Genomic DNA, 14,959 nt, shown 5'->3' with positions numbered 1-14,959 from the left:
GATCGCAAGGTCGTAGGTCAACCGATTCCTCCAAAGGAAAGAATGTCTTATATATTCTATACGACAGTGGTGACGGCATGTGCGTCACATGACAGGAATATGTTGTCGACCCACCTAACCTGTACACTTGGCGAATGGGTAAAAAAATTCTTCTACCTTTCCTGATTTAGGTTTTCTTGTGGATGTGATAATCACTCCCAAAAAAGTGATGAAAACATAAGAGTTTGTCACATAAACCGCAACAAATGAATGCAACAGTTTCACAGTCGCACAGTTTTCCCTGTGCTCTGTCTAAACATATGTTTTTAACGTTTTCATACAACGTCCCCATACTACGGCGCAGTTACTTCGCATCGAACGGACAGATAATAACTGTCTGAAAATAAAATATTAAACTTTTCACTCGAGGCGAGACTTGAATCAACGCCCTCTCGTTCTGCAGTTCCTCACGCTAACCACGGGACCACGACGCTCCTGCTATGAAACTGTCCTTGATGTTGCCTATCTTGCACATGGACTACCCAGTTTGTATATTTTGCTTATTTTTTTCATAGTTCCATGCAACTTCTTCCTGTTTTCTCGATTGATCTGTGTTCAGTTTTTCAAGGCCTATCCACTGTTCCGACCTATAACTAAATCTGAGGGGGGTGCGATGGGGAGGTTCCCTTGTAAGATCCCATGTAATACCTTCAACTTACAATCATACTTTCTGCGTGACATGGCAGTACTCGACCACTCCATAAGTAACCCCCACAATAAGTCTCTGCTATTCGCTCTGCATGTGACCACTAGCGTTTGGGTATTGCTGACGTTAAAAGCAAGAAAATGCCCCCATTAGAGAACAGCGGGTACAGCAGCGAAATTTACACAAGCCAGCGATGGGTAAAGACACCTGATAATAACGAGGAAAAATTCAAAGATTCACACGCAACATCAGCTCTGGTCGCACAGATATCCATAGGAAACATTTAAGAGTATACAGCCTGCCAGTGAGCACTGCTGACAGTGACAAAAACCCACGGCAGTACAGAAAGGTGAGACGGCGATTTTCGCAGAGTTCAGTGGAATAGAGTGATGCCATAATACAATGGCTGTGGCGGTGAGGTTGCAGCCAACGTGCAGTTGACAGTAACACTCTGGATTAATAATCAGTTTATATATGACCTCATCACTCTTACCAGTGATGTCATCATATATACCAGAGGGAAGCCCTGCCCCCTCACACTCCTCCCTCTCCCTAATCCCTCCACTCTGTCTCTGACTAGTCATAATTCAATACTAACAATGAAACAGCCAATGAGAGATTCCAAGATGATGGGACTAGCCCAATTGGGCTAGTGGCAAATTAAAAACACTCTCCACCTCCGCCTCTCCCGTGCTGCCACTTATCTCCAGATAATCATAGCACAATATTAAAATGAAACAACCAAAAAAAGTCTAAGATATTGGAAATAATCCAACTGTATTAATGGTAAATTTAAAAACCCCTCTTCTTTCCAAGCAATCGAAGTGTAATATTAAAATGGTATGTAAAATGTTATCACATAGTCGGCCGCTGTGGCCGAGCTGTTCTAGGCGCTTCCGTCCGGAACAGCACTGATGCTACGGTCGCAGGTTCGAATCCTGCGTCGGGCATGGATGTGTGTGATGTCATTAGGTTAGTTAGGTTTAAGTAGTTCTAAGTCTAGGAGACTGATGACCTCAGATGTTAAGTCCCATAGTGCTTAGAGCCATTTGAACCACTTGTTATCACATAACATTATTTGCGAAAGACATTTTACATACATATCAAGCCAAGCCCATTCCCTTCACCCTGTAAGTAGGCTGTTTATGTTTTCTTATTGGCAACGTTACGTAGCGCTCTGTATGAAAATCACTGGCTGTGCTGTGTGCAGTCTGTGGATAGTTTGCATTGTTGTCTGCCATTGTAGTGTTGGGCAGCTGGATGTGAACAGCGCGTAGCGTTGAGCAGTTGGAGGTGAGCCGCCAGCAGTGGTGGATGTGGGGAGAGAGATAGCGGAGTTTTGAAATTTGTAAGACTGGATGTCATGAACTGCTATGTATATTATGACTTTTCAACACTATTAAGGTAAATACATTGTTTGTTCTCTATCAAAATCTTTCATTTGCTAACTATGCCTGTCAGTAGTTAGTGCATTCCGTAGTTTGAATCTTTTATTTAGCTGGCAGTAGTGGCGCCCACTGTATTGCAGTAGCTTGAGTAACGAAGATCTTTGTGAGGTAAGTGATTTGTGAAAGGTATAGGTTATTTCCAGAATGAGATAGGTTATTGTTAGTCAGGGCCATTCTTTTGTAGGGATTATTGAAAGTCAGATTGCGTTGCGCTAAAAGTATTGTGTGTCACTTTAGTGAATGTTTGGTACGTTCAGTTTTGCTCAGCTGTTTGAAAAGCAAACAATGTAAGAGGTTTATCAGCACAGTAATTCATAAATTTTTCTAAGGGGACGTTTCATGTTGGAACAGACCAATTGTGCTTTACACCACATGCTCTCTTCTTTACAACCAATCATAGCGCAGCTTTAAAATTATGTGTAAAAACTGCGCCAGATATACAGCAAAAATTATGTAACCTCAAGTTTAAAGTGAAAGATACGCATTATTTCCATGAAAGTCAAAGACATTTACATTCCTCTCTATTTAATGAGCATAGTATTGTTATTGCGATCCACAGATATGGTGACAAAGTAATTATTTCTGTGAGAGTGAAAGATGATTGTGTACATAAACTGACTGCAAGGACAAAGATATGCATTGCATACGGAAAATAGCGCACGCACAGTTATCTCTGTACTTCATACGTCAAAAATATTGTACTCCTTACACCTGTATGTGATCCCTTTCGTGCAAAATAATCATTTCTTACTGTATTTTACAATTCAAAAATGCTGTACACCTACAACACACCTGCGATGACTGGTATGATGCAGCTCTCCATGCTACTCTATCCTGTGCAAGCCTCTTCATCTCCCAGTACTTACTGCAACCTACATCCTTCTGAATCTGCTTAATGTATTCATCTCTTAGTCTCCCTCTACGATTTTTACCCTCCACGCTGCCCTCCAATGCTAAATTGGTGATCCCTTGATGCCTAAGAACATGTCCTACCAACCGGTCCCTTCTTCTTGTCAAGTTGTGCCACATACTCCTCTTCTCCCCAATTCTATTCAATACCTCCTCATTAGTTATGTGATCTACCCATCTAATCTTCAGCATTCGTCTGTAGCACCACATTTCGAAAGCTTGTATTCTCTTCTTGTCCAAACTATTTATCGTCCATGTTTCACTTCCATACATGGCTACACTCCATACAAATACTTTCAGGAAGACTTCCTGACACTTAAATCTATATTCGATGTTAACAAATTTCTCTTCAGAAACGCTTTCCTTGCCATTGCCAGTCTACACTTTATATCCTCTCTACTTCGACCATCATCAGTTATTTTGCTCCCCAAATAGCAAAACTCCTTTACTACTTTAAGTGTCTCATTTCCTAATCACACGATTCAATTCGATTACATTCCATTATCCTCGTTTTGCTTTTGTTGATGTTCATCTTATATCCTCCTTTCAAGACAATGTCCATTCCGTTCAACTGCTCTTCCAGGTCCTTTGCTGTCTCTGACAGACTTACGTCATCGGTGAACCTCAAAAGTTTTATTTCTACTCCATGGATTTTAATTCCTACTCCAAAACATCAGGGATAGGATACAATAATGTCTCACTCCCTTCCCAATCACTGCGTCCCTTTCATGCCCATCGACTCTTATAACTTCCATCTGGTTTCTGTAAAAATTATAAATAACTTCTCTCTCCTTGTATTTTACCCCTGCCACCTTCAGAATTTGAAAGAGAGTATTCTAGTCAATATTGTTAAAAGCTTTCTCTAAGTCTACAAATGCTAGAAACGTAGGTTTGCCATTCCTTAACCTATCTTAGGGTCAGTATTACCTCACGTGTTCCAACATTTCTACGGAACCCAAACTGATCTTCCCTGAGGTCGTCTTCTACCAGGTTTTCCATTCGTCTGTAAAGAATTCGTGTTAGTATTTTGCAGCTGTGATCTCCCATTTCATCTTCATCTACATCCTCTTCCATTTCCATAATATTGCCCTCAAGTACATCGCCCTTGTATAGATCCTCTATATACTCCTTCCACCTTTCTGCTTTCCCTTCTTTGCTTAGAACTGAGTTTCCATCTGAGCTCTAGATATTCATACAAATGGTTCTCTTTTCTCCAAAGGTCTCTTTAATTTTCCTGTAGGCAGTATCTATTTCACCTCTAATTATATATTCTCTACATCCTTACATTTGTCCTCTAGCCATTCCTGCTTAGCCATTTTGCATTTCCTGTCGATCTCATTTTTGAGACGTTTGTATTCCTTTTTGCCTGCTTCATTTACTGCATTTTTATATTTTCTCCTTTCATCAATTAAATTCAATATTTCCTCTGTTACCCAAGGATTTCTACTAGCCCTCGTCTTTTTACCGACTTGATCCTCTGCTGCCAGCACTATTTCATCTCTCAAAGCTACCCGTTCTTCTTCTACTGTAGTTCTTTCCCCCATTCTTGTCAATCGTTCACTAATGCTCTCCCTGAAACTCTCTACAACCTCTGGTTCTGTCAGTTTATCCAGGTCCCATCTCTTTAAATTCCCACCTTTTTGCAAGTATGAATACACATATCTGGCATAATATTAAAATGACTCCAATGATAAAGATATGCATTATATACTAAAATGGTACTCATGCTCACATATATATGTCTTTCATGTCAGATACTGTGTCCTCTCTCATACAAAGTAACTTTTCTGTCTCTCTCTCTCTCTCTCTCTCTCTCTCTCTGTGTGTGTGTCTTTCTCTCTCACCGAGCGAGGTGGTGCAGTGGTTAGCACACCGAAGTCGCGTTCGAGAGGACGATGGTTCAAATCCGTGTTCTACCATCCTGATTTAGGTCTACTGTGATTTCCTGAAGTCGCTCCAGACAAATACTTGTGCTCCGTTTCTAATGACCTGGTTGTTGATGGAATGTCAAATCGTCATTATAATGTATTAGTGAGGTAGTGAAACGAAAAATAAACAACATATTAAATTAATTGTTATTAAGTAATATTGACAGGGAACCTTCCAATTTACACTCTCAAATATAGTGGAAATATAAGAATTTAATATTCATTCTACGTTATCTTCTGCACTTTTTACGTAATGTATTATAAGTAGTAGTTTTTTGCAATTCGAGTAGATATTTGAGACGACTCCTCCATAGAAGCAAATTTTCGCTATCGTATTACTGAAACTGAAATGCCACTTACCATCTTTTTGCGGGCAAACTGTGTACAAAATGAATGACATATCTATAATATAGCAATCGAGCAGCTTCTTAAACTGCAACGGAAACATTTCTGTGTAGTAAATACATTCATATCTACCACACACTTCAAAGGCACCCTCTCTGAAGTGAATATACTATTTACTCATTTTCTTCGGTATAAACTTTTAGATTACCAGAAACTTTATATATGAGAACTAAATACACTTGTGAATGAACCAAGGAGTCACAACCATCTTCTGTTGAAGATCTAATAATATCTCTGATTCTTCCACCACATGATACTCCGTTAATAGAAATGACATTTTTACATACCCAAACAATTACATATCAGTGTTTTGAAAATCGACCTTGACCATGTTATTCACTCTTCCGTGAAGTATTATGCACCTATTATCGCTGTGACCATGTTATTCTCACTTCCGTGAAGTATTATGCACATGTTATCGCTGTTGAAGGAGTCTATTTCAGCTGGACTGATGGTCGAGAATCTTGACAGTAGATATATATTCCAAGTCCCCAGATGAACCAGCAGCGCGGTGACACGTATGGTGACACGTTTCATGCTCAATATCGAATGACACCACTTCTCCTCCAACGTCGAGAGGGTTAAAATGCATACGGCGCTCCCACCGTCGCAAAAATTCAAGTCCTGTAACATGGAATCACCGCTCTCACGTATTACAGCAATTACTTGATAGGTAATACAGACGTATACATTCTTATTGGTAGTGGCATATGTTCTACTTACATTTATCCTGAAGACTGCGACCATGAAAATGACAGTGTGTTGTCTCTCTGATGGTTCAGCTCCAACTAAAACTTCTTTGTGAATCCTCCTGCTTTTATACCTTTGCTCCCTCCCGACTCAGAAGGAGAAATGTTGTTGCTAGGCATTAATCAGAGACTTTTTTCATTTATTGTTGTTGTTGTTTACAGTAGACATTTTCCAAGGAAGTGGATCTCTCTCTCATAGAGATATTCCTAGAAACACAACTTTTTGCGGATGTGCACATGTTGAGTCAATTGGAGGGAAACAGGTGCAATTTGCACTTAAATACATTTAAAAATAATTGTGGTAAAAGATACAGCAAACAGAGATCACATCTCTGTGCAATTTGCACTATGCCCTTAAAAATAATTGTGGTAAAAGATAGTTTTAATGCCCGCACATGATAATTCAATGCAGTGGTGCATCTCTTCTGAGCAACGGTAATACAAACCCTCACATCACCCACCGCAGCCTTGCGAGGGTTAAGGTTGCGGCGTTGTCTCTCGCAGACGGTCATCTGAAGTACGCTTCGTTTTGGTGTAGTAGTGGAACTATAATTTTCAGTTCTTCTGTAGAAGCTCATACATAAACCAATGTGTGCTGCAAAATTCAAATCAATAATTACATGAACTGTTTCGCACTGATCTTGTTTGGAGGTGACTCTCAGCCAATGGAACGTTCTCATATGCAATATTCAAGTATTTATTTTCCGCAAATTGCGGCGCTATTCGAAGTTTCATGAAGTTCTTCTTCAATAGGTATTATTTCATTATCGTGTGAATTATTGTTCGTTGCTTTCAAAGCTAGTAGGAATATCACTCGCTCCACCGGGTTTTGCTCATGTTGGTGTCAGCTGACGATTTGTTGAAGGCCATCTTGCAATCATGAACTGGTTCTCTTTTTCTTTTTCTTCTTCTTCAACTCGGTCGTTCTACTTTCGGAGTAGCTATCCCAATCTCTGAGAAACAGTTTCGATAGGTATTTGAAGTGCATGCTTGTTGAATTGCATCTTTTCTTATTCTCCTCTGACAAAACCTGTCGAGATTCTTTTGTATCCAACATTAGGCACAGTTGGATTAGGGTCTGAAATTGTGTTATCTTCCATGCTGATATGTATTTCATCACTTCTCAGCGACTATCTGCCAGCTTTATCTAATGAAGCCTTAACGGTTTCTGTGTGTTTATGACCTCTGTAGGAATCTACTTTCCTATAGGCGAGAGAGCATTGCTTTGATCATTGGGGGCCTTGGAAACTTTATCATAATTTTGAAGATTTTGCATTGTATAACTCTTTTCAGGAGGTTCAATTTAAGACAATAAATTATATAATCCTGTCTTTCCTGGGTATCTTGCATAGTGAATTGTTAATGCATCTCCATGAACATCCACCAGTAAATCACCGATCATCCACACTTTTGCCATTGGAGCATATCTAACGCCATATATAGTACCACGCCTTTTATTTGTTGGTTCAACAAAAGGAGATGCTGGCTGTTGACCCTCTGTCTCTTATTCGTCTCTGGCACCATTTTCTACATGGTATCCATCTTCTCCTTCTTCTTCTCCTTCTCCAATATCTCTGCCGTCTGCTTTCACAACACATTGTTTTTTTTCGCTTCATCTTTATCTATCTTTCTTGGCAATAGCCAGCCCAATCTCTCTTGCGGCTGACAAACCTGTTCAAACACATTTTTCAGTATAGCATGAGGACCTTCAGCCTGTCTTTTTTGTATCAGTCCAAATTTTCTGTGGATATTTCCTCGAGATTTCAACACCTGTTCCTTAAGACTACTCTTCCTTCTAATCGAAGTGCAAGACATGTTGACAACAGATGTGCTCAGTCACAGCCGAACCGATCGAAAGCCAACGTCTCAGCTTATACCACTCCTCACAGCATTAGACGTTAGGTATTAGGTTTGAGGCGTTATACGTTGTGTGTTAAGTGTTAGGTATTAAGTCTTAGTGAATCTTAAGTAGTATTCCATTAACAGGTGGATGTCAGCTACTAATTCCTACATTAGTTGAGTTTTTAAAAAGTATTAAAATTGATGTAGAATGTTTATTACATTCTTATACTTTCACTGTGTGTGACAGTATAAACTGTTCGTCTTTCTTTTCCTCCCCTCAGTAAAACATTATAATGATAAGACAAACGTGGCGAGAGAAATGGAGAGGGGGGCGGGGGTGAAGAGAGAGAAAAAGGAGGAGGATGGGCAAATGGGAAATAGATGTGGTGCGTCTGCCGCAGTAGACAAGAAACTCAAATCCAACGAGATGGAAATTGAAGCTGCGTGTGAGATTGTTTGGATAAGACGCAGTATCAGGGGCTGGCATGAATAATAACAGACTCATCTGTTGTAACTGATGACTGGGTGTTGTGTGATGTCCTTAGGTTAGTTAGGTTTAAGTAGTTCTAAGTTCTAGGGACTGATGACCATAGATGTTAAGTCCCATAGTGCTCAGAGCCATTTTGTTGTAACTGAAAACTTTAGAGAACACCTAAGTTCAATTGTAGGTGAGTTCCTCAATCATACTGTAATCATCAGTGAATACGTTAATCATCCGATAAGTAGTTGGAAAAATCACAGTTTTGTTAGTGTTGGGCGTGACGAGAAACCCTGTAAAATATCACTAAATGACTTCTCTGAAAACTATCTAGATAAGATAGTTAGGAACCCCACTCATGATGGAAATATATTGAATCTAAAGGCAACTTGACCTCTTTGAGGATGTCCGCACCGAAACAAGTATCAGTGACCATGACGTGATTGTGGCAACAATGATTACCGAAGTACAAAGGATAACTAAAACAAACAGAAAGATATTCAGTAAACTACATAAAGCGTCGGTAGTGTCACACTTCAATAAATAACTTGAAACTTTTAGCACAGGGCACGAGCGTGTAGAGTAACTATTGCTCAAGTTGAAAGGAACAGTTCATCATTCACTGGACTGGGATGTACCTTCTAGAACACTTCACAATTGGAGGAAACCTCCGCGGTATACAGGCACTGTAAAGAAACTTCTAAAGTAGCAACTACATAATAGGTATAAAGCAAAACGTAGGACAACAGATAGAGAGATGCTAAATGAAACGCTTTTGGCTGTCAAGAGAGCAATTCGTGTTGACTTCGATGACTACCATAGCGGAATATTGTCAAATGATATTTCACAAAACATGAAGAAATTCTTGTCATATGTAAATTCTGTCAGTGGCACCAAAGTTGTACCCAGTCCCTAGCGAATGAGACAGGAGCTGAAACTAAGGGTAGCAAAGCAAAATCTGAAATGCTTAACTGCTTCTTAAAATGTTTCTTTACAAAGGAAAACCCATAAGAATTTCCCCAATTTCATTCGCGTACCACTGAAAAGGTGAGTGAAATAAGTATTAGTGTCAGTGTTGCTGAGAAAGGTTAGAACTGAACAAAGCTCCAGGACCTGATGCTATCTCTGTCAGATTCTATACTGAATTTCCAGCTGAGTAAGCCCCTCTTCTAACTATAATATGTCGCAGTTTCCTCGAACAAAAATCCATGCTCAGTTCTAGGACAATAGCACAGCTCACACCCGTCTACAAGAAGGGTAGTAGAAATTAACCACAAAATTACCGTCTAAGCTCAAACATAATTAAGTATCTTGAACAGAATGACCTCCTCAATGGCAACCAGCATGAATTCCGAAAACATCGATCATGTGAAATCCAACTCGCACTCTTCTCACATTACAGACTGAAAGCTTTCTATCAAGGCAGTCAGGTTGAAGCTATATTTCTTGATTTCCGAAAGGCATTTGACTCAGTACCACACAATGCTGATAGTCAAAACTACTATCATATGGTGGATCAAGGGAAATTTGTTAATGTATTAAGGACTTTTTGGTAGGGAGGACGCAGCATATTATCTTGGATGGAGAGTAAATTCAGGTGTGCGCCAGGGAAGTTTGTAACAACCCTTCCAATTCATGTTGCATATCAATGATCTTGCAGGTAATATTAATAGTAACCACTTTTTGCAGATCATGCACTTATATATGATGAAGTAATGCCTGAAACTTGTTAAAAGTAGTAATTAACTATTTAAATACTGCAGGTATTTTGGATAAGACGAACTGTAATGTAATTAGTTAGGCTTATATCAGTACAAACGACATGTTCCTTTCCTTGCATCTTTCGTCTGCTGTACTAAATTTACAGCTAAATACGACAAACGTATTGATCATTATGCCAAATCTCTAAAGGTGACGTAGTTGTATTACTTTATTCCCATTTCTTACGACTATTTTATCAGTAAAAAAACAGCTGTTTACACATCCTTCGCGCTCGCCGCCATATTGCTGGTCTAAACCACTGGCTTCATTGACACCAATGATACAATATGCGGTATTGCCAGCCTAGTAATGTATGTCTGTGTTTTTATGCACCATAATAGCAATATTGCTACAGTCTAACATAGAAATTGCGACACTCACTATTTTTTAAGTTTCCACCGTCTGATAGTTGGAATGAAACTAACAACCCTAGCGGTAACAAAGCTAGCTGAAAGATTAATGTCTGCTTTTTTTATTATTTTTCTACTTCATTAGCAAAGTAGTTATTATATTTTTGTGTTCTAAGCATTTGTAAATAATCAAGAGACATGAATCATAGTGAAACACATGTAAAAACAGCTATGTATCACTGATTTAATGATATAGGCTATAACTTATTCACGAAGAAATGGTTCTGAGTATGTGTATAAGTGCAACTTATTTAGCTGGAAGCAAGACAGTATACATATTACATGCACGAAAGCATATATTACTGTTTTTTCTGTACTTATTGTGATATATACTTCCCTTGACACATGAAAATTTTGTGTGGAGTCTAATCATTAGCACATTCTTGAACTTCACACGACATCCTAATACAGAGATATGTTTGCAAATGTAATTCCTTTTGGCGAATTTGTTGATGATTCTTGCCGTTTGTGGCTCAGTAGTAGGAACAATTGTGCTATTGGTTTCTTCTCTGTTGGGGAAACAGTTATGTTAGTTCTGACATTTTATTATCACGTTCGAGTGGTTTTCCCTTCAGCTGCGATCGTCATGGCTTATGTGGTACATTAAACAATGCAAGTATTGCATTCCATAGAAGTTTCCTACGTTCCATAGTCACTTATTTGACTGGAAGTGTAGTAAACAAACTTCACGTTGTTGTGTATATTTATGACGTATTTCTGCAAAAAGTCGGGTCGTCTGCTGTTTGCTAGTCATATTTTACTCTTAAAAGAAAACCACGCTCTTCAGTAAATATCTGTAGGTCACAAGAGAAATGTAAATAATCTTTACTGCAATCTACCGCATTATATCTCCCAGGGTACTTAAAAACAGACCAAAAACAAATATGCTGTCAATTTTTAGTAATTGTCGATTTTATGACACTATATACGTGATGTAAAAACTATGTTACAAATCAATATTATATGCCATACTATTCGCCCTTGTCTGATATCGTATTTAGCAGCATAGCTTTCTGTTCGCTTGGAGCGCTACTGTCGCGTTGTATAACAAAAACGAGCTGCAGTGTCGTTACTGTGTGTGTTATAACGCTCATTAAATACAGAGATAAGTAAATATCTTTCTTTTGAATCTCCGTTGTTTTACAGTTTACATGTTGTTGTTGTTGTTGTTGTGGTCTTCAGTCCTGAGACTGTTTGATGCAGCTCTCCATGCTACTCTATCCTGTGCGAGCTTCTTCATCTCCCAGTACCTACTGCAGCCTACATCCTTCTCAATCTGCTTAATGTATTCATCTCTTGGTCTCCCTCTACGATTTTTACCCTCCACGCTGCCCACCAATACTAAATTGGTGATCCCTCGATGTCTCAGAACATGTCCTACCAAGAGATCCCTTCTTCTAGTCAAGTTGTGCCACAAGCTCCTCTTCTCCCCAATTCTGTTCAATACCTCCTCATTGGTTATGTGATCTACCCATCTAATCTTCAGCATTCTTCTGTAGCACCACATTTCGAAAGCTTCTATTCTCTTCTTGTCTAGACTATTTATCGTCCACGTTTCACTTCCATACATGACTACACTCCATACAAATACTTTAAGAAACGACTTCCTGACATTTAAATCTCTACTCGACGTTAACAAACTTTTCTTCTTCAGAAACGCTTTCCTTGCCATTGCCAGTCTACATTTTATATCCTATCTACTTCGACCATCATCACTTATTTTGCTCCCCAAATAGCAAAACTCCTTTACTACTTTAAGTGTCTCACTTCCTAATCTAATTCCCTCAGCATCACGGGACTTCATTCGACTACATTCCATTATGCTCGTTTTGCTTATGTTGATGTTCATCTTATACCCTCCTTTCAAGACACTGTCCATTCCGTTCAACTGCTCTTCCAAGTACCTTGCTGTCTCTGACAGAATTACAATGTCATCAGCGAACCTCAAAGTTTTTATTTCTTCTCCATGGATTTTAATACCTACTCCGAACTTTTCTTTGTTTCCTTTATTGCTTCCTCTATATACAGATTGAATAACATCGGGGATAGGCTACAACCCTGTCTCACTCCCTTCCCAACCACTGCATCCCTTTCATATCCCTCGACTATTATAGCTGCCATCTGCTTTCTGTACAAATTGTAAATAACCTTTCGCTCCCTGTATTTTACGCCTACCACCTTCAGAATTTGAAAGAGAGTATTCCAATCAAAATTTCAAAAGCTTTCTCTAAGTCTACAAATGCTAGAAACGTAGGTTTGTCTTTTCTTAATCTTTCTTCTAAGATACTTCGTAGGGTCAGTATTGCCTCACGGGTTCCAACATTTCTACGGAATCCAAACTGATCTTCCACGAGGTCGGCTTCTACCAGTTTTTCCATTCGTCTGTAAAGAATTAGCGTTAGGATTTTGCAGCCGTGACTTATTAAACTGATGTTCGGTAATTTTCACATCTGTCAACACCTGCTTTCTTTGGGATTTGAATTATTATGTTCTTGATGTCTGAGGGTATTTCGCCTGTCTCATACATCCTGCTCACCAGACGGTACAGTTTTGTCAGGACTGGCTCTCCCAAGGCTGTCGGTAGTTGCAATGGAATGTTGTCTACTCCTGGGACCTTGTTTCGACTCAGGTCTTTCAGTGCTCTGTCAAACTCTTCACGCAGTATCACATCTCCCATTTCATCTTCATCTACATCCTCTTCCATTTCCATAATATTGTCCTCATGTACATCGCCCTTGTATACACCCTCTATATATTCCTTCCACCTTTCTGCTTTCCCTTCTTTGCTTAGAACTGGGTTTCCATTTGAGCTCTTGATATTCGTACAACTGGTTCTCTTTTCTCCAAACGTCTCTTTAATTTTCCTGTAGGCAGTATCTATCTTACCCCTAGTGAGATAAGCCTCTACATCCTTAGATTTGTCCTCTAGCCATCCCTGCTTAGCCATTTTGTACTTCCTGTCGATCTCATTTTTGAGACGTTTGTATTCCTTTTTGCCTGCTTCATTTGCTGCATTTTTATAGTTTCTCCTTTCATCAATTAAATTCAATATTTCTTCTCTTACCAAGGGATTTCTACTAGCCCTCGTCTTTTTACCTATTTGATCCTCTGCTGCCTTCACTACTTCATCCGTCAAAGCTACCCGTTCTTCTTCTACTGTAGTTCTTTCACCCATTCTTGTCAATCGTTCACTAATGCTCTTCCTGAAACTCTGTACAACCTCTGGTTTAGTCGGTTTATCCAGGTCCCATCTACTTAAATTCCCTCCTTTTTGCAGTTTGTTCAGTTTTAATCTACAGTTCATAACCAATAGATTGTGGTCAGAGTCCACATCTGCCCCTGGAAATGTCTTACAATTTAAAACATGGTTCCTAAATCTCTGTCTTACCATTATATAATCTATCTGATACCTTTTAGTATCTCCAGGGTTCTTCCATGTATACAACCTTCTATCATGATTCTTAAACCAAGTGTTAGCTATGATTAAGTTATGCTCTGCACAAAATTCTACCAGGCGGCTTCCTCTTTCATTTCTTAGCCCCAATCCAGATTCACCTACTATGTTTCCTTCTCTCCCTTTTCCTACTCTCGAATTCCAGTCACCCATGACTATTAAATTTTCATCTCCCTTCACTAACTGAATAATTTCTTTTATCTCATCATACATTTCATCATTTCATCTGCATAGCTAGTTGGCATATAAACTTGTACTACTGTAGTAGGCGTGGGCTTCAAGTCTTTCTTGGCCACAATAATGCGTTCACTATGCTGTTTGTAGTAGCTTACCCGTACTCCTATTTCTTATTCATTATTAATCCTACTCCTGCATTACCCCTATTTGATTTTGTATTTATAACCGTGTATTCACCTGACCAAAAGTCTTGTTCCTCCTGCCACCGAACTTCACTAATTCCCACTATATCTAACTTTAACCTATCCATTTCCCTTTTTAAATTTTCTAACCTACCTGCCCGATTAAGGGATCTGACATTCCATGCTCCGATCCGTAGAACGCCAGTTTTCTTTCTCCTGATAACGACGTTCTCTTGAGTAGTCCCCACCCGGAGATCCGAATGGGGGACTATTTTACCTCCGGAATATTTTACCCAAGAGGACGCCATCATCATTTAACCATACAGTAAAGCAGCATGCCCTCGGGAAAAATTATGGCTGTAGTTTCCCCTTGCTTTCAGCCGTTCGCAGTACCAGAACAGCAAGGCCATTTTGGTTAGTATTACAAGGCCAGGCCAGTCAATCATTCAGACTGTTGCCCCTGCAACTACTAAAAAGGCTGCTGCCCCTCTTCAGGAACCACACGTTTGTCTGGCCTCTCAACACATTCCC

The sequence above is a fragment of the Schistocerca cancellata genome, chromosome 3 (assembly GCF_023864275.1).
Source record: "Schistocerca cancellata isolate TAMUIC-IGC-003103 chromosome 3, iqSchCanc2.1, whole genome shotgun sequence".
In the NCBI taxonomy this organism is placed as follows: domain Eukaryota; kingdom Metazoa; phylum Arthropoda; class Insecta; order Orthoptera; family Acrididae; genus Schistocerca; species Schistocerca cancellata.
Note: the sequence above shows the minus strand (reverse complement) of the source record.